The sequence below is a fragment of the Bombina bombina genome, chromosome 6, assembly GCF_027579735.1.
Source record: "Bombina bombina isolate aBomBom1 chromosome 6, aBomBom1.pri, whole genome shotgun sequence".
NCBI classification, from domain to species: domain Eukaryota; kingdom Metazoa; phylum Chordata; class Amphibia; order Anura; family Bombinatoridae; genus Bombina; species Bombina bombina.
The window spans coordinates 362,176,608-362,197,096 of record NC_069504.1 but is presented as its reverse complement, the minus strand read 5'-3'; the positions used below and the strand labels follow the sequence as shown (position 1 = coordinate 362,197,096).

At 38.2% G+C, this 20,489-nt stretch overlaps 1 protein-coding gene across 1 annotated transcript in view; it reads left to right on the top strand.

Annotated features, from left to right (window-relative positions):
* RNF44 (ring finger protein 44) overlaps positions 1–20,489 on the top strand; it is a 928,909-nt gene that overhangs the window by 276,721 nt on the left and 631,699 nt on the right. The window lies entirely within an intron of this gene.

The window sequence follows — 20,489 nt, the reverse complement described above, 5'->3', positions numbered from 1 at the left end:
TACAAACTTTGCCTCCTATGGAGGTGGTGAAGTAAGTTTGTGCTAGATTCTACGTTGATATGCGCTCCGCAGCAGGTTGGAGCCCGGTTTTCCTCTCAGCGTGCAGTGAATGTCAGAGGGATGTGAGGAGAGTATTGCCTATTTGAATTCAATGATCTCCTTCTACGGAGTCTATTTCATAGGTTCTCTGTTATCGGTCATAGAGATTCATCTCTTACCTCCCTTTTCAGATCGACGATATACTCTTATATATATATATATACCATTACCTCTACTGATTTTCGTTTCAGTACTGGTTTGGCTTTCTACAACATGTAGATGAGTGTCCTGGGGTAAGTAAGTCTTATTTTCTGTGACACTCTAAGCTATGGTTGGGCACTTTTTTATAAAGTTCTAAATATATGTATTCAAACATTTATTTGCCTTGACTCAGGATGTTCAACATTCCTTATTTCAGACAGTCAGTTTCATATTTGGGATAATGCATATGAATAAATCATTTTTTCTTACCTTAAAATTTAACTTTTTCCCTGTGGGCTGTTAGGCTCGCGGGGGCTGAAAATGCTTCATTTTATTGCGTCATTCTTGGCGCGGACTTTTTTGGCGCAAATTTTTTTTTCTGTTTCCGGCGTCATACGTCATACGTCATTTTTTGACGTTTTTTTGCGCCAAAAGTGTCGGCGTTCCGGATGTGGCGTCATTTTTGGCGCCAAAAGCATTTAGGCGCCAAATAATGTGGGCGTCTTTTTTGGCGCTAAAAAAATATGGGCGTCACTATTGTCTCCACATTATTTAAGTCTCATTATTTATTGCTTCTGGTTGCTAGAAGCTTGTTCACTGGCATTTTCTTTCATGTAATTAGCAAGAGTCCATGAGCTAGTGACGTATGGGATATACATTCCTACCAGGAGGGGCAAAGTTTCCCAAACCTTAAAATGCCTATAAATACACCCCTCACCACACCCACAATTCAGTTTCACAAACTTTGCCTCCGATGGAGGTGGTGAAGTAAGTTTGTGCTAGATTCTACGTTGATATGCGCTCCGCAGCAAGTTGGAGCCCGGTTTTCCTCTCAGCGTGCAGTGAATGTCAGAGGGATGTGAGGAGAGTATTGCCTATTTGAATGCAGTGATCTCCTTCTAAGGGGTCTATTTCATAGGTTCTCTGTTATCGGTCGTAGAGATTCATCTCTTACCTCCCTTTTCAGATCGACGATATACTCTTATATATACCATTACCTCTGCTGATTCTCGTTTCAGTACTGGTTTAGCTATCTGCTATATGTAGATGAGTGTCCTGGGGTAAGTAAGTCTTATTTTCTGTGACACTCCTAGCTATGGTTGGGCACTTTGTTTATAAAGTTCTAAATATATGTATTCAAACATTTATTTGCCTTGACTCAGAATGTTCAACTTTCTTTATTTTTCAGACAGTCAGTTTCATATTTGGGATAATGCATTTTAATTTAACATTTTTTACCTTAAAATTTGACTTTTTCCCTTTGGGCTGTTAGGCTCGCGGGGGCTGAAAATGCTTCATTTTATTGCGTCATTCTTGGCGCGGACTTTTTTGGCGCAAAAATTCTATTTCCGTTTCCGGCGTCATACGTGTCGCCGGAAGTTGCGTCATTCTTTGACGTTATTTTGCGCCAAAAATGTCGGCGTTCCGGATGTGGCGTCATTTTTGGCGCCAAAAAGCATTTAGGCGCCAAATAATGTGGGCGTCTTATTTGGCGCGAAAAAATATGGGCGTCACTTTTGTCTCCACATTATTTAAGTCTCATTTTTTATTGCTTCTGGTTGCTAGAAGCTTGTTCTTTGGCATTTTTTCCCATTCCTGAAACTGTCATTTAAGGAATTTGATCAATTTTGCTTTATATGTTGTTTTTTTCTTTTACATATTGCAAGATGTTCCACGTTGCAACTGAGTCAGAAGATACTTCAGGAAAATCACTGCACAGTGCTGGAGCTACCAAGCTAAGTGTATCTGCTATAAACTTTTGGTATCTGTTTCTCCAGCTGTTATTTGTATTGCATGTCATGTCAAACTTATTAATGCAGATAAAATTTCCTTTAGTACTGTTACATTACCTGTTGCTGTTCCGTCAACATCTAATTTTCAGAGTGTTCCTGATAACATAAGAGATTTTATTTTTTAAATCCATTAAGAAGGCTATGTCTGTTATTTCTCCTTCTAGTATACATAAAAGTCTTTTAAAACTTCTCTTTTTTCAGATGAATTTTTAAATGAACATCATCATTCTGATACTGATAATGGTTCTTCTGGTTCAGAGGTTTCTGTCTCAGAGGTTGATGCTGATAAATCTTTGTATTTGTTCAAGATGGAATTTATTCGTTCTTTACTTAAAGAAGTGTTATTTGCATTAGAAATAGAGGATTCTGGTCCTCTTGATTCTAAATGTAAACGTTTAAATAAGGTTTTTAAATCTCCTGTAGTTATTCCAGAAGTGTTTTATCTCCCTGATGCTATTTCTGAAGTAATTTCCAGGGAATGGAATAATTTGGGTAATTTATTTACTCCTTCTAGACGTTTAAGCAAATTATATCCTGTGCCATCTGACAGATTAGAGTTTTTTGAGACAAAAATCCCTAAGGTTATGGGGCTGTCTCTACTCCTGCTAATGTACTACTATTCCTACGGCAGATAGTACTTCATTTAAGGATCCTTTAGATAGGAAAATTGAATCCTTTCTAAGAAAAGCTTACTTATGTTCAGGTAATCTTCTTAGACCTGCTATATTTTTAGCGGATGTTGCTGCAGCTTCAACTTTTTGATTAGAAGCTTTAGTGCAACAAGTAACAGATCATAATTTTATAGCATTATTATTATTCTATAACATGCTAATAATTTTATTGGTGATACCATCTTTTGATATCATTAGAGTTGATGTCAGGTATATGTCTCTAGCTATTTTAGCTAGAAAAGCTTTATGGATTAAACTTGGAATGCTGACATGTCTTCTAAGTCATCTTTGCTTTCCCTTTCTTTCCAGGGTAAATAATCATTTTAGTTCCTTTCCTCACAAGGAACAAAAGCCTGATCCCTCATCCTCAGGAGCGGTATCAGTTTGGAAACTATTTCCAGTTTGGAATATATCCAAGCCTTATAGAAACCTATAGCCAGCTCCTAAGTACCTATGAAGGTGCGGCCCTTATTCCAGCTCAGCTGGTATGGGGCAGATTACGTTTTCTTCAAAGAAATTTGGATCAATTCCGTTCTTAATCTCTGGTTTCAGAAACATTGTTTCAGAAAGGTACAGAATTGGCTTCAAGTTAAGGCCTCCTGCTAAGAGATTCTTTTCTTTCCCGTGTCCCAGTTAACACAGCAAAGGCTCAGCATTTCTGTAATGTGTTTCAGATCTAGAGTTGGCTGGAGTATTTATGCCAGTTCCAGTTCTGGAACAGGGGCTGGGGTTTTATTTTATCTCTTCATTTGTACCAAAGAAGGTCAATTCCTTCAGACCAGTTCCGGATCTGTCATTATTGAATCGTTATGTTAGGATACCAACATTCAAGATGGTTACTGTAGGACTATCCTGCCTTTTGTTTAGCAAGGGCATTATATGTCTACAATAGATTTACAGGATGTGTATCTGCATATTCCGATTCATCCAGATCACTTTTAGTGTCTGAGATTCTCTTTTTAGACAAGCATTACCAGTTTTGTGGCTCTACCGTTTGGCCTAGCCTCAGTTCCAAGAATTTTTTTCAAAGGTTCTCGGTGCCCCTTTTTTCTGTAATCAGAGAATAGGGTTTTGGTATTTCCTTATTTGGACGATATCTTGGTACTTGCTCAGTCTTCTCATTTTCGAAGAATCTCATACGAATCGACTTGTGTTGTTTCTTCAAATTCATGGTTGGAGGATCAATTTACCATTCAGTTCATTGATTCCTCAGACAAGGGTAACCTTTTTAGGTTTCTAGATAAATTCAGTGTCTATGACTCTGTCCTTGTCAGACAAGAGAAGTTTAACATTGATATCAGCTTGTCAAAACCTTCAGTCACAATCATTCCCTTTGGTAGCCTTATGCATGGTAATGTTGGGTCTTAGGACTGCCGCATCAGATGCGATCTCCTTTGCTCGTTTTCACATGCGACCTCTTCAGCTCTGTATGCTGAACCAATGGTGCAGGGATTACTCAAAGATATCTCAATTAATATCTTTAAACCGATTTTACAACACTCTCTGACATGGTGGACAGATCACCATCGTTTAGTTCAGGGGGCTTCTTTGTTCTTCCGACCTGGACTATAATCTCAACAGATGCAAGTCTTACAGGTTGGGGAGCTGTGTGGGGGTATCTGACGGCACAAGGGGTTTGGGAATCTCAGGAGGTGAGATTTCCGATCAATATTTTGGAACTCCGTGCAATTTTCAGAGCTCTTCAGTCTTGGCCTCTTCTCAAGAGAGAGTTGTTCATTTGTTTTCAGATAGACAATGTCACAACTGTGGCATACATCATTCATCAAGGAGGGACTCACAGTCCTCTGGCTATGAAAGAAGTATCTCGAATTTTGGTTTGGGCGGAATCCAGCTCCTGTCTAATCTCTGCGGTTCATATCCCAGGTATGGACAATTGGAAAGCGGATTATCTCAGTCGCCAAACGTTGCATCCGGGCGAATGGTCTCTTCACCCAGAGGTATTTCTTCAGATTGTTTAAATGTGGGAACTTCCAGAAATAGATCTGATGGCTTCTCATCTAAACAAGAAACTTCCCAGGTATCTGTCCAGATCCCGGGATCCTCAGGCGGAGGCAGTGGATGCATTATCACTTCCTTGGAAGTATCATCCTGCCTATATCTTTCCGCCTCTAGTTCTTCTTCCAAGAGTAATCTCCAAGATTCTGAAGGAATGCTCGTTTGTTCTGCTGGTAGCTCCGGCATGGCCTCACAGGTTTTGGTATGCGGATCTTGTCCGGATGGCCTCTTGCCAACCGTGGACTATTCCGTTAAGACCAGACCTTTTGTCTCAAGGTCCTTTTTTCCATCAGGATCTGAAATCCTTAAATTTAAAGGTATGGAGATTGAACGCTTGATTCTTGGTCAAAGAGGTTTCTCTGACTCTGTGATTAATACTATGTTACAGGCTCGTAAATCTGTATCCAGAGAGATATATTATAGAGTCTGGAAGACTTATATTTCTTGGTGTCTTTCTCATCATTTTTCTTGGCATTCTTTTAGAATACCGAGAATATTACAGTTTCTTCAGGATGGTTTAGATAAGGGTTTGTCCGCAAGTTCCTTGAAAGGTCAAATCTCTGCTCTTTCTGTTCTTTTTCACAGACAGATTGCTATTCTTCCTGATATTCATTGTTTTGTACAAGCTTTGGTTCGTATAAAGCCTGTCATTAAGTCAATTTCTCCTCCTTGGAGTTTGAATTTGGTTCTGGGGGCTCTTCAATCTCCTCCATTTGAACCTATGCATTCATTGGATATTAAATTACTTTCTTGGAAAGTTTTGTTCCTTTTGGCCATCTCTTCTGCCAGAAGAGTTTCTGAATTATCTGCTCTTTCTTGTGAGTCTCTTTTTCTGATTTTTCATCAGGATAAGGCGGTGTTGCGAACTTCTTTTGAATTTTTACCTAAGTTGTGAATTCCAACAACATTAGTAGAGACATTGTGGTTCCTTCATTATGTCTTAATCCTAAGAATTCTAAGGAGAAATCGTTGCATTCTTTGGATGTTATTAGAGCTTTGAAATATTATGTTGAAGCTACTAAGTCTTTCCGAAAGACTTCAAGTTTATTTGTTATCTTTTCCGGTTTTAGAAAGGCCAGAAAACTTCTGCCATTTCTTTGGCATCTTGGTTGAAATCTTTAATTCATCTTGCCTATGTTGAGTCGGGTAAGACTCCGCCTCATAGGATTACAGCTCATTCTACTAGGTCAGTTTCTACTTCCTGGGCGTTTAGGAATGAAGCTTCGGTTGATCACATTTGCAAAGCGGCAACTTGGTCCTCTTTGCATACTTTTACCAAATTCTACCATTTTGTTGTATTTTCTTCTTCTGAAGCAGTTTTTGGTAGAAAAGTACTTCAGGCAGCGTTTTCAGTTTGAATCTTCTGCTTATGTTTTTCATTAAACTTTATTTTGGGTGTGGATTATTTTCAGCAGGAATTGGCTGTCTTTATTTTATCCCTCCCTCTCTAGTGACTCTTGTGTGGAAAGATCCACATCTTGGGTAGTCATTATCCCATACGTCACTAGCTCATGGACTCTTGCTAATTACATGAAAGAAAACATAATTTATGTAAGAACTTACCTGATAAATTCATTTCTTTCATATTAGCAAGAGTCCATGAGGCCCGCCCTTTTTTTGTGGTGGTTATGATTTTTTTTTTTTGTATAAAGCACAATTATTCCAATTCCTTATTTTATATGCTTTCGCACTTTTTTCTTATCACCCCACTTCTTGGCTATTCGTTAAACTGAATTGTGGGTGTGGTGAGGGGTGTATTTATAGGCATTTTAAGGTTTGGGAAACTTTGCCCCTCCTGGTAGGAATGTATATCCCATACGTCACTAGCTCATGGACTCTTGCTAATATGAAAGAAATGAATTTATCAGGTAAGTTCTTACATAAATTATGTTTTTTCCCATTCCTGAAACTGTCATTTAAGGAATTTGATCAATTTTGCTTTATATGTTGTTTTTTCTATTACATATTGCAAGATGTCCCACGTTGAAACTGAGTCAGAAGATACTTCTGGAAAATCGCTGCCTGGTGCTGGAGCTACCAAAGCTAAGTGTATCTGCTGTAAACTTATGGTATCTGTTCCTCCAGCTGTTGTTTGTACTGATTGTCATGACAAACTTGTTAATGCAGATAATATTTCCTTTAGTACTGTTACATTACCTGTTGCTGTTCCGTCAACATCTAATACTCAGAGTGTTCCTGATAACATAAGAGATTTTGTTTCTAAATCCATTAAGAAGGCTATGTCTGTTATTCCTCCTTCTAGTAAACGTAAAAAGTCTTTTAAAACTTCTCATTTTTCAGATGAATTTTTAAATGAACATCATCATTCTGATTCTGATAATGGTTCTTCTGGTTCAGAGGATTCTGTCTCAGAGGTTGATGCTGATAAATCTTCATATTTATTTAAAATGGAATTTATTCGTTCTTTACTTAAAGAAGTCCTAATTGCATTAGAAATTGAGGATTCTGGTCCTCTTGATACTAAATCTAAACGTTTAGATAAGGTTTTTAAATCTCCTGTAGTTATTCCAGAAGTTTTTTCCTGTCCCTGGTGCTATTTCTGAAGTAATTTCCAGGGAATGGAATAATTTGGGTAATTCATTTACTCCTTCTAAACGTTTTAAGCAATTATATCCTGTGCCATCTGACAGATTAGAGTTTTGGGACAAAATCCCTAAGGTTGATGGGGCTGTCTCTACTCTTGCTAAGCGTACTACTATTCCTACGGCAGATGGTACTTCCTTTAAGGATCCTTTAGATAGGAAAATTGAATCCTTTCTAAGAAAAGCTTACTTGTGTTAAGGTAATCTTCTTAGACCTGCTATATCTTTAGCAGATGTTGCTGCAGCTTCAACTTTTTGGTTAGAAGCTTTAGCGCAACAAGTAACAGATCATAATTCTCATAGCATTATTATTCTTCTTCAACATGCTAATAATTTTATTTGTGATGCCATCTTTGATATCATTAGAGTTGATGTCAGGTATATGTCTCTAGCTATTTTAGCTAGAAGAGCTTTATGGCTTAAAACTTGGAATGCTGATATGTCTTCTAAGTCTACTCTGCTTTCCCTTTCTTTCCAGGGTAATAAATTATTTGGTTCTCAGTTGGATTCTATTTTCTCAACTGTTACTGGAGGGAAAGGAACTTTTTTACCACAGGATAAAAAATCTAAAGGTAAATTTAGGTCTAATAATCGTTTTCGTTCCTTTCGTCACAACAAGGAACAAAAGCCTGATCCTTCATCCTCAGGAGCGGTATCAGTTTGGAAACCATCTCCAGTCTGGAATAAATCCAAGCCTTTTAGAAAATCAAAGCCAGCTCCTAAGTCCACATGAAGGTGCGGCCCTCATTCCAGCTCAGCTGGTAGGGGGCAGATTACGTTTTTTCAAAGAAATTTGGATCAATTCCGTTCACAATCTTTGGATTCAGAACATTGTTTCAAAAGGGTACAGAATTGGCTTCAAGTTAAGGCCTCCTGCAAAGAGATTTTTTCTTTCCCGTGTCCCAGTAAACCCAGCGAAGGCTCAAGCATTTCTGAAATGTGTTTCAGATCTAGAGTTGGCTGGAGTAATTATGCCAGTTCCAGTTCTGGAACAGGGGCTGGGGTTTTATTCAAATCTCTTCATTGTACCAAAGAAGGAGAATTCCTTCAGACCAGTTCTGGATCTAAAAATATTGAATCGTTATGTAAGGATACCAACATTCAAAATGGTAACTGTAAGGAGTATCCTGCCTTTTGTTCAGCAAGGGCATTATATGTCTACAATAGATTTACAGGATGCATATCTGCATATTCCGATTCATCTAGATCACTATCAGTTTCTGAGATTCTCTTTCCTAGACAAGCATTACCAGTTTGTGGCTCTGCCGTTTGGCCTAGCAACAGCTCCAAGAATTTTTACAAAGGTTCTCGGTGCCCTTCTGTCTGTAATCAGAGAAAAGGGTATTGTGGTATTTCCTTATTTGGACGATATCTTGGTACTTGCTCAGTCTTCACATTTAGCAGAATCTCATACGAATCGACTTGTGTTGTTTCTTCAAGATCATGGTTGGAGGATCAATTTACCAAAAAGTTCATTGATTCCTCAGACAAGGGTAACCTTTTTAGGTTTCCAGATAGATTCAGTGTCCATGACTCTATCTTTGACAGACAAGAGACGTCTAAAATTGATATTAGCTTGTCGAAACCTTCAGTCACAATCATTCCCTTCGGTAGCCTTATGCATGGAAATTCTAGGTCTTATGACTGCTGCATCGGACGCGATCCCCTTTGCTCGTTTTCACATGCGACCTCTTCAGCTCTGTATGCTGAACCAGTGGTGCAGGGATTACACAAAGATATCTCAATTAATATCTTTAAAACCGATTGTACGACACTCTCTGACGTGGTGGACAGATCACCATCAACAGATGCAAGTCTTACAGGTTGGGGAGCTGTTTGGGGGTCTCTGACAGCACAAGGGGTTTGGGAATCTCAGGAGGTGAGATTACCGATCAATATTTTGGAACTCCGTGCAATTTTCAGAGCTCTTCAGTCTTGGCCTCTTCTAAAGAGAGAATCGTTCATTTGTTTTCAGACAGACAATGTCACAACTGTGGCATACATCAATCATCAAGGAGGGACTCACAGTCCTCTGGCTATGAAAGAAGTATCTCGAATTCTGGTTTGGGCGGAATCCAGCTCCTGTCTAGTTTCTGCGGTTCATATCCCAGGTATAGACAATTGGGAAGCGGATTATCTCAGTCGCCAAACGTTACATCCGGGCGAATGGTCTCTTCACCCAGAGGTATTTCTTCAGATTGTTCAAATGTGGGGACTTCCAGAAATAGATCTGATGGCCTCTCATCTAAACAAGAAACTTCCCAGGTATCTGTCCAGATCCAGGGATCCTCAAGCGGAAGCAGTGGATGCATTGTCACTTCCTTGGAAGTATCATCCTGCCTATATCTTTCCGCCTCTAGTTCTTCTTCCAAGAGTAATCTCCAAGATTCTGAAGGAATGCTCGTTTGTTCTGCTGGTAGCTCCAGCATGGCCTCACAGGTTTTGGTATGCGGATCTTGTCCGGATGGCCTCTTGCCAACCGTGGACTCTTTCGTTAAGACCAGACCTTCTGTCGCAAGGTCCTTTTTTCCATCAGGATCTCAAATCCTTAAATTTAAAGGTATGGAGATTGAACGCTTGATTCTTAGTCAAAGAGGTTTCTCTGACTCTGTGATTAATACTATGTTACAGGCTCGTAAATCTGTATCTAGGGAGATATATTATAGAGTCTGGAAGACTTACATTTCTTGGTGTCTTTCTCATCATTTTTCCTGGCATTCTTTTAGAATTCCGAGAATTTTGCAGTTTCTTCAGGATGGTTTGGATAAAGGTTTGTCTGCAAGTTCCTTGAAAGGACAAATCTCTGCTCTTTCTGTTCTTTTTCACAGAAAGATTGCTAATCTTCCTGATATTCATTGTTTTGTACAAGCTTTGGTTCGTATAAAACCTGTCATTAAGTCAATTTCTCCTCCTTGGAGTTTGAATTTGGTTCTGGGGGCTCTTCAAGCTCCTCCGTTTGAACCTATGCATTCATTGGACATTAAATTACTTTCTTGGAAAGTTTTGTTCCTTTTGGCCATCTCTTCTACCAGAAGAGTTTCTGAATTATCTGCTCTTTCTTGTGAGTCTCCTTTTCTGATTTTTCACCAGGATAAGGTGGTGTTGCGAACTTCTTTTAAATTTTTACCTAAGGTTGTGAATTCTAACAACATTAGTAGAGAAATTGTGGTTCCTTCATTATGTCCTAATCCTAAGAATTCTAAGGAGAAATCATTGCATTCTTTGGATGTAGTTAGAGCTTTGAAATATTATGTTGAAGCTACTAAGAATTTCCGAAAGACTTCTAGTCTATTTGTTATCTTTTCCGGTTCTAGGAAAGGTCAGAAGGCCTCTGCCATTTCTTTGGCATCTTGGTTGAAATCTTTAATTCATCATGCTTATGTCGAGTCGGGTAAAACTCTGCCTCAAAGGATTACAGCTCATTCTACTAGGTCAGTTTCTACTTCCTGGGCGTTTAGGAATGATGCTTCGGTTGATCAGATTTGCAAAGCAGCAACTTGATCTTCTTTGCATACTTTTACTAAATTCTACCATTTTGATGTGTTATCTTCTTCTGAAGCTGTCTTTGGTAGAAAAGTACTTCAGGCAGCTGTTTCAGTTTGAATCTTCTGCTTATATTTTCAGTTTTTTTCTTTATGAGATTTAAACTTTATTTCTTTCATGTAATTAGCAAGAGTCCATGAGCTAGTGACGTATGGGATATACATTCCTACCAGGAGGGGCAAAGTTTCCCAAACCTCAAAATGCCTATAAATACACCCCTCACCACACCCACAATTCAGTTTTACAAACTTTGCCTCCGATGGAGGTGGTGAAGTAAGTTTGTGCTAGATTCTACGTTGATATGCGATCCGCAGGAAGTTGGAGCCCGGTTTTCCTCTCAGCGTGCAGTGAATGTCAGAGGGATGTGAGGAGAGTATTGCCTATTTGAATGCAGTGATCTCCTTCTATGGGGTCTATTTCATAGGTTCTCTGTTATCGGTCGTAGAGATTCATCTCTTACCTCCCTTTTCAGATCGACGATATACTCTTATATATACCATTACCTCTGCTGATTCTCGTTTCAGTACTGGTTTGGCTTTCTACAAACATGTAGATGAGTGTCCTGGGGTAAGTAAATCTTATTTTCTGTGACACTCTAAGCTATGGTTGGGCACTTTGTTTATAAAGTTCTAAATATATGTATTCAAACATTTATTTGCCTTGACTCAGAATGTTCAACTTTCCTTATTTTCAGACAGTCAGTTTCATATTTGGGATAATGCATTTGATTTAATAATTTTTTCTTACCTTTAAAAATTTGACTCTTCCCTGTGGGCTGTTAGGCTCGCGGGGGCTGAAAATGCTTCATTTTATTGCGTCATTCTTGGCGCGGACTTTTTTGGCGCAAAAATTCTTTTTCCGTTTCCGGCGTCATACGTGTCGCCGGAAGTTGCGTCATTTTTTTGACGTTATTTTGCGCCAAAAATGTCGGCGTTCCGGATGTGGCGTCATTTTTGGCGCCAAAAGCATTTAGGCGCCAAATAATGTGGGCGTCTTATTTGGCGCGAAAAAATATGGGCGTCGCTTTTGTCTCCACATTATTTAAGTCTCATTTTTCATTGCTTCTGGTTGCTAGAAGCTTGTTCTTTGGCATTTTTTCCCATTCCTGAAACTGTCATTTAAGGAATTTGATCAATTTTGCTTTATATATATGTTGTTTTTTCTCTTACATATTGCAAGATGTCTCACGTTGCATCTGAGTCAGAAGATACTACAGGAAAATCGCTGTCTAGTGCTGGATCTACCAAAGCTAAGTGTATCTGCTGTAAACTTTTGGTAGCTATTCCTCCAGCTGTTGTTTGTATTGATTGTCATGACAAACTTGTTAAAGCAGATAATATTTCCTTTAGTAAAGTACCATTGCCTGTTGCAGTTCCTTCAACATCTAAGGTGCAGAATGTTCCTGATAACATAAGAGATTTTGTTTCTGAATCCATAAAGAAGGCTATGTCTGTTATTTCTCCTTCTAGTAAACGTAAAAAATCTTTTAAAACTTCTCTCCCTACAGATGAATTTTTAAATGAACATCATCATTCTGATTCTGATGACTCTTCTGGTTCAGAGGATTCTGTCTCAGAGGTTGATGCTGATAAATCTTCATATTTATTTAAAATGGAATTTATTCGTTCTTTACTTAAAGAAGTACTAATTGCTTTAGAAATAGAGGATTCTGGTCCTCTTGATACTAATTCTAAACGTTTGGATAAGGTATTTAAAGCTCCTGTGGTTATTCCAGAAGTTTTTCCTGTTCCTAATGCTATTTCTGCAGTAATTTCCAAAGAATGGGATAAATTGGGTAATTCATTTACTCCTTCTAAACGTTTTAAGCAATTATATCCTGTGCCGTCTGACAGATTAGAATTTTGGGACAAAATCCCTAAAGTTGATGGGGCTATTTCTACCCTTGCTAAACGTACTACTATTCCTACGTCAGATGGTACTTCGTTTAAGGATCCTTTAGATAGGAAAATTGAATCCTTTCTAAGAAAAGCTTATCTGTGTTCAGGTAATCTTCTTAGACCTGCTATATCTTTGGCTGATGTTGCTGCAGCTTCAACTTTTTGGTTGGAAACTTTAGCGCAACAAGTAACACATCATGATTCTCATGATATTATTATTCTTCTACAGCATGCTAATAATTTTATCTGTGATGCCATTTTTGATATTATCAGAGTTGATGTCAGGTTTATGTCTCTAGCTATTTTAGCTAGAAGAGCTTTATGGCTTAAAACTTGGAATGCTGATATGGCTTCTAAATCAACTTTACTTTCTATTTCTTTCCAGGGTAACAAATTATTTGGTTCTCAGTTGGATTCCATTATTTCAACTGTTACTGGTGGGAAAGGAACTTTTTTACCACAGGATAAAAAATCTAAAGGTAAAAACAGGGCTAATAATCGTTTTCGTTCCTTTCGTTTCAACAAAGAACAAAAGCCTGATCCTTCATCCTCAGGAACAGTTTCAGTTTGGAAACCATCTCCAGTCTGGAATAAATCCAAGCCAGCTAGAAAGGCAAAGCCTGCTTCTAAGTCCACATGAAGGTGCGGCCCTCATTCCAGCTCAGCTGGTAGGGGGCAGGTTACGTTTTTTCAAAGAAATTTGGATCAATTCTGTTCACAATCTTTGGATTCAGAACATTGTTTCAGAAGGGTACAGAATTGGTTTCAAGATGAGACCTCCTGCAAAGAGATTTTTTCTTTCCCGTGTCCCAGTAAATCCAGTAAAAGCTCAAGCATTTCTGAAATGTGTTTCAGATCTAGAGTTGACTGGAGTAATTATGCCAGTTCCAGTTCCGGAACAGGGGATGGGGTTTTATTCAAATCTCTTCATTGTACCAAAGAAGGAGAATTCCTTCAGACCAGTTCTGGATCTAAAAATATTGAATCGTTATGTAAGGATACCAACGTTCAAGATGGTAACTGTAAGGACTATCTTGCCTTTTGTTCAGCAAGGGAATTATATGTCCACAATAGATTTACAGGATGCATATCTGCATATTCCGATTCATCCAGATCATTATCAGTTCCTGAGATTCTCTTTTCTGGACAAGCATTACCAGTTTGTGGCTCTACCGTTTGGCCTAGCTACAGCTCCAAGAATTTTTACAAAGGTTCTCGGTGCCCTTCTGTCTGTAATCAGAGAACAGGGTATTGTGGTATTTCCTTATTTGGACGATATCTTGGTACTTGCTCAGTCTTTACATTTAGCAGAATCTCATACGAATCGACTTGTGTTGTTTCTTCAAGATCATGGTTGGAGGATCAATTTACCAAAAAGTTCATTGATTCCTCAGACAAGGGTAACCTTTCTGGGTTTCCAGATGGATTTAGTGTCTATGACTCTGTCTTTAACAGACAAGAGACGTCTAAAATTGATTGCAGCTTGTCGAAACCTTCAGTCACAATCATTCCCTTCGGTAGCCTTATGCATGGAAATTCTAGGTCTTATGACTGCTGCATCGGACGCGATCCCCTTTGCTCGTTTTCACATGCGACCTCTTCAGCTCTGTATGCTGAATCAATGGTGCAAGGATTACACGAAGATATCTCAATTAATATCTTTAAAACCGATTGTTCGACACTCTCTAACATGGTGGACAGATCACCATCGTTTAATTCAGGGGGCTTCTTTTGTGCTTCCGACCTGGACTGTAATTTCAACAGATGCAAGTCTCACAGGTTGGGGAGCTCTGTGGGGATCTCTGACGGCACAAGGAGTTTGGGAATCTCAGGAGGTGAGATTACCGATCAATATTTTGGAACTCCGTGCAATTTTCAGAGCTCTTCAGTTTTGGCCTCTTCTGAAGAGAGAATCGTTCATTTGTTTTCAGACAGACAATGTCACAACTGTGGCATACATCAATCATCAAGGAGGGACTCACAGTCCTCTGGCTATGAAAGAAGTATCTCGAATTTTGGTTTGGGCGGAATCCAGCTCCTGTCTAATCTCTGCGGTTCATATCCCAGGTATAGACAATTGGGAAGCGGATTATCTCAGTCGCCAAACGTTGCATCCGGGCGAATGGTCTCTTCACCCAGAGGTATTTCTTCAGATTGTTCAAATGTGGGAACTTCCAGAAATAGATCTGATGGCGTCTCATCTAAACAAGAAACTTCCCAGGTATCTGTCCAGATCCCGGGATCCTCAGGCGGAGGCAGTGGATGCATTATCACTTCCTTGGAAGTATCATCCTGCCTATATCTTTCCGCCTCTAGTTCTTCTTCCAAGAGTAATCTCCAAGATTCTGAAGGAATGCTCGTTTGTTCTGCTGGTAGCTCCGGCATGGCCTCACAGGTTTTGGTATGCGGATCTTGTCCGGATGGCCTCTTGCCAACCGTGGACTCTTCCGTTAAGACCAGACCTTCTGTCACAAGGTCCTTTTTTCCATCAGGATCTGAAATCCTTAAATTTAAAGGTATGGAGATTGAACGCTTGATTCTTGGTCAAAGAGGTTTCTCTGACTCTGTGATTAATACTATGTTACAGGCTCGTAAATCTGTATCTAGAGAGATATATTATAGAGTCTGGAAGACCTATATTTCTTGGTGTCTTTCTCATCATTTTTCTTGGCATTCTTTTAGAATACCGAGAATTTTACAGTTTCTTCAGGATGGTTTAGATAAGGGTTTGTCCGCAAGTTCTTTGAAAGGACAAATCTCTGCTCTTTCTGTTCTTTTTCACAGAAAGATTGCTATTCTTCCTGATATTCATTGTTTTGTCCAAGCTTTGGTTCGTATAAAACCTGTCATTAAGTCAATTTCTCCTCCTTGGAGTTTGAATTTGGTTCTGGGAGCTCTTCAAGCTCCTCCGTTTGAACCTATGCATTCATTGGACATTAAATTACTTTCTTGGAAAGTTTTGTTCCTTTTGGCCATCTTTTGTGCCAGAAGAGTTTCGGAATTATCTGCTCTTTCTTGTGAGTCTCCTTTTCTGATTTTTCATCAGGATAAGGCGGTGTTGCGAACTTCTTTTGAATTTTTACCTAAAGTTGTGAATTTCAACAACATTAGTAGAGAAATTGTGGTTCCTTCATTATGTCCTAATCCTAAGAATTCTAAGGAGAAATCGTTGCATTCTTTGGATGTTGTTAGAGCTTTGAAATATTATGTTGAAGCTACGAAATCTTTCCGTAAGACTTCTAGTCTATTTGTTATCTTTTCCGGTTCTAGAAAAGGCCAGAAAGCTTCTGCCATTTCTTTGGCATCTTGGTTGAAATCTTTAATTCATCTTGCCTATGTTGAGTCGGGTAAAACTCCGCCTCAGAGAATTACAGCTCATTCTTCTAGGTCAGTTTCTACTTCCTGGGCGTTTAGGAATGAAGCTTCGGTTGACCAGATTTGCAAAGCAGCAACTTGGTCCTCTTTGCATACTTTTACTAAATTCTACCATTTTGATGTATTTTCTTCTTCTGAAGCAGTTTTTGGTAGAAAAGTACTTCAGGCAGCGGTTTCAGTTTGAATCTTCTGCTTATGTTTTTCATTAAACTTTATTTTGGGTGTGGATTATTTTCAGCAGGAATTGGCTGTCTTTATTTTGTCCCTCCCTCTCTAGTGACTCTTGTGTGGAAAGATCCACATCTTGGGTAGTCATTATCCCATACGTCACTAGCTCATGGACTCTTGCTAATTACATGAAAGAAAACATAATTTATGTAAGAACTTACCTGATAAATTCATTTCTTTCATATTAGCAAGAGTCCATGAGGCCCGCCCTTTTTTTGTGGTGGTTATGATTTTGTATAAAGCACAATTATTCCAATTCCTTATTTTATATGCTTTCGCACTTTTTTATCACCCCACTTCTTGGCTATTCGTTAAACTGAATTGTGGGTGTGGTGAGGGGTGTATTTATAGGCATTTTGAGGTTTGGGAAACTTGGCCCCTCCTGGTAGGAATGTATATCCCATACGTCACTAGCTCATGGACTCTTGCTAATATGAAAGAAATGAATTTATCAGGTAAGTTCTTACATAAATTATGTTTTTTGGGTGTGGATTTTTTTCAGCGGAATTGGCTGTCTTTATTTTATCCCTCCCTCTCTAGTGACTCTTGCGTGGAAGATCCACATCTTGGGTAGTCATTATCCCATACGTCACTAGCTCATGGACTCTTGCTAATTATATGAAAGAAAACATAATTTATGTAAGAACTTACCTGATAAATTAATTTCTTTCATATTAGCAAGAGTCCATAAGGCCCACCCTTTTTTGTGGTGGTTATGATTTTTTTGTATAAAGCACAATTATTCCAATTCCTTATATTTATGCTTCGCACTTTTTTCTTATCACCCCACTTCTTGGCTATTCGTTAAACTGATTTGTGGGTGTGGTGAGGGGTGTATTTGTAGGGATTTTGAGGTTTGGGAAACTTTGCCCCTCCTGGTAGGAATGTATATCCCATACGTCACTAGCTCATGGACTCTTGCTAATATGAAAGAAATGAATTTATCAGGTAAGTTCTTACATAAATTATGTTTTTTATAAGTAATATCTAAAGGTGGCTTAATAATTTATCTGGCGCAGCCGGTGCCTTTCTGCTGCTGATTTAGCCTATGGATTTAATGTTAATCGGAGTTGTATGGTGGCTAAACAATTACTTAGCATAATAGTAATTACAAACATTCTTAGTTCACAAGTATAGCGGTAACAAAATAGGTTGCTTCAGCTACATAGCTAAGGTAATTAAAAGGTAAACTGGGTAACCATAACTGAAAGGTAATAAAAGTTATCCAGTATAGCGGTAACTACAAGGTAATATCTGCTGTATAGCTGCGGTTACTAAATGGTAACCATTGTATGCAATAGTGGGCATTTACAAGTTTTTTCTGACAACCTAATAGAAAATTAGTAGTGTTAAAAGACGGCTGTTAATTTACACGCTATGAGATTCCAGTCACCCAGTATTTATTGAAACCGCAGTAAACAAGGATACTAGAAGTGGTAATTTAAGGTAATAGACCGAGAAACACAAGAATGTGATTGCTAGTATACCAAGCCAATAGCGGCAACTTAAAGGCTTATATTACAAAGCACAGGGTGGATCTTAATAATTAAACAGCCAATTGTATTTAATACTTTAAAACACGACAGATAAAGTTCTGTTTTTTCCATGACTTCTTACAATGGTTTAAATAATAAAGATTGCTTCAATACATTGTCGATGAAACACTAGTAACCAGTAATTCAGCCACATACATATTGTCATCCAACAAATTAAATGGCTACATATAATCAGCAGTAGTTGCTATTTTTTCAGACAAACTTTAAAGGAGCATATATAAACAAAGGACTGCATAATAATTTAGCATTTCTAGTATCACTGAGGATATCCTGATTATTAAAATCATTATAACCAATCAGAGCCTCCATAAGGCAGATCTTACAAGATAATTTTTTTTTTGTATATGTGCTAAGACTCCTTTAATGCAAGAAACTGATAGTTTTTAGCAAGATATTATCTGGCCAAGACAGATATATAGAACACAAGGTTCAGACTCTCTTTACTGAGGATTATAGAACACTTTAACATAAGAACCTGCTTAGACAAGCCATTATAAGGCTATTACAATTTTTCTAGAATAGTGTTAAAGTTTCTACTCTACCCAGGGTCTTACCCTTCATACCACCTATTTATTAGAGTCATTACCAAACATCATGGAGATGTGTTTTTAAGTACAAGCGTAGGCAGCAGATACCATTGCAATTTTGCTGTCATTTTAGTAATACTCAATAAAGGTTAAATTTTAATATAAATCAAGGTACTGTGTTTCTAGTATGAACTCATAAGATGTTTTCCACAAACAGTGCATAGAAGCATATTTTTTTGAATTCAGCTCACACTCTTTGTGAACTGAGTCAAGCTGTTGTAATTGGCCTAGAATTATGTCTGTTATTCAATTTTTCCACCTTGAAACCTTTATTTGGTCTTTAGGATTTTACAGGTTCCTCCTTTTGAGCCATACATCAGGTGGATATTTAAACTTCTTTCTGGAAGATTTGTTTCATTTAGCTATTTCATCTGTTAGAATAGTTTCTACTCTTCATTGTGTTCCTCCTTATCTGAATTCTCATTAAGATAAGGTTATGTTTTCTGACTATATATGTTGGGACATTGTTTCTTCTTTATTATTCAGAGTGGTCTCTTCATGTTTTGGACTCTGTTAGAGCTTTGTAGTGTTATGTTGACACTACTTAGGTTTTCAGGCAAACTTTTAGAAATCAAATGTTTAAAAACATTCGATTCTATCCATTGATGCTGGGAGGACGGCTTGATGCTGCTGCTATGATAAAATTATGCTATACTCGTATGACATGTTGTCTTGATAAAGGCCCGACTTGTGGACGAAACGTCGACACAGACTTTTAAAGAATTTCTTTAATAAAGCTAGAAATATTTTATATAAACTTCCTGTGAGTGCCCATTTCTACAAGACTATTAAATATTGTGAATAACTTTTGGTTAGCACCCAGGTAATCCTAAAGGTGGAGTGCTAGGTGATCTCTCTATCTATCTATCTATCTATCTATCTATCTATGTATAACTATCTATCTATCTATCTATCTATATTAAAAAAAATGTTTACCATTTAAATGTTCTTGCTTCTTATGAGGCAGCCTTTCGCATGGTATCTTCAGCCAGTTGTCTCAGATTTATTTTTGCCTGTTTTTTATTTTTATTGCTGTTTTTATGATTTATTAGGGTTGTGGATTTAGTTTCTCAGTAAAAAAAAAGAAGTTTCTTAGATCACACCCTTTTCTGTTTCTACTCGTGGACTCCACAACTTGGGTATTAATTCCCAGGAGTAATGGATCATGGACTTGCACCACCTGTATGAAAGAAAATATTGTTTATACAAACCTGATACATTTTCGTTCATGCTGACCCCATCCTGTTTTTTTCGGGGTTGTTTTTTTTTTCTTTTTTTGCGCATATCTTTTAACCCCTGCTCCTATTTTGTTGGCTCTTATTACTTTTCCTTTCTCTTTGTGCTTGGCTATATGTTAGACTGAGGTACTGGTGAGGTGGGAGGGGTTTTATAGAGTTCTTGGGGTTTGGGGGTATTTGCCTTCTCCTAGTGGAAGGGAAGAATAGTGGGTCATGGACTCTCACCACCATGAAATAAATTAATTTATCAGGTAATTATAAATTATGTTTTTTGTTATGAGGATTGTAGCATTTTATGGGTTATTAGCTGCTGCCTGCTAGAAGTTTTAGCATGGGGGGGGGTGTTATTGCCATTGGTGGTTTAGGGGTTCATAGCAGTTAGGGAGTTTTAGAGATGGAGGGATTATTACAATCGGGGATAGTGGACATTTAAGGGCTAATAGGGATTTGGCAGTGAGGAGTAATTGTGATGTGGAAGTATGGTGGTTAAAGGGACACTGAACCCAATTTTTTTCTTTTGTGATTCAGATAGAGCATAACATTTTAAGCAACTTTCTAATTTACTGCTATTATCAAATGTTCTTTATTCTATTGGTATCTTTATTTGAAATGTAAGTTTAGATGCCAGCCCATTTTTCGTGAACAACCTAGGTTGTCCTTGCTAATTGGTGGATAAATTCATCCACCAATTAAAAACTGCTGTCCAGAGTCCTGAACCAAGAAAAAAAGCTTAGATGCCTT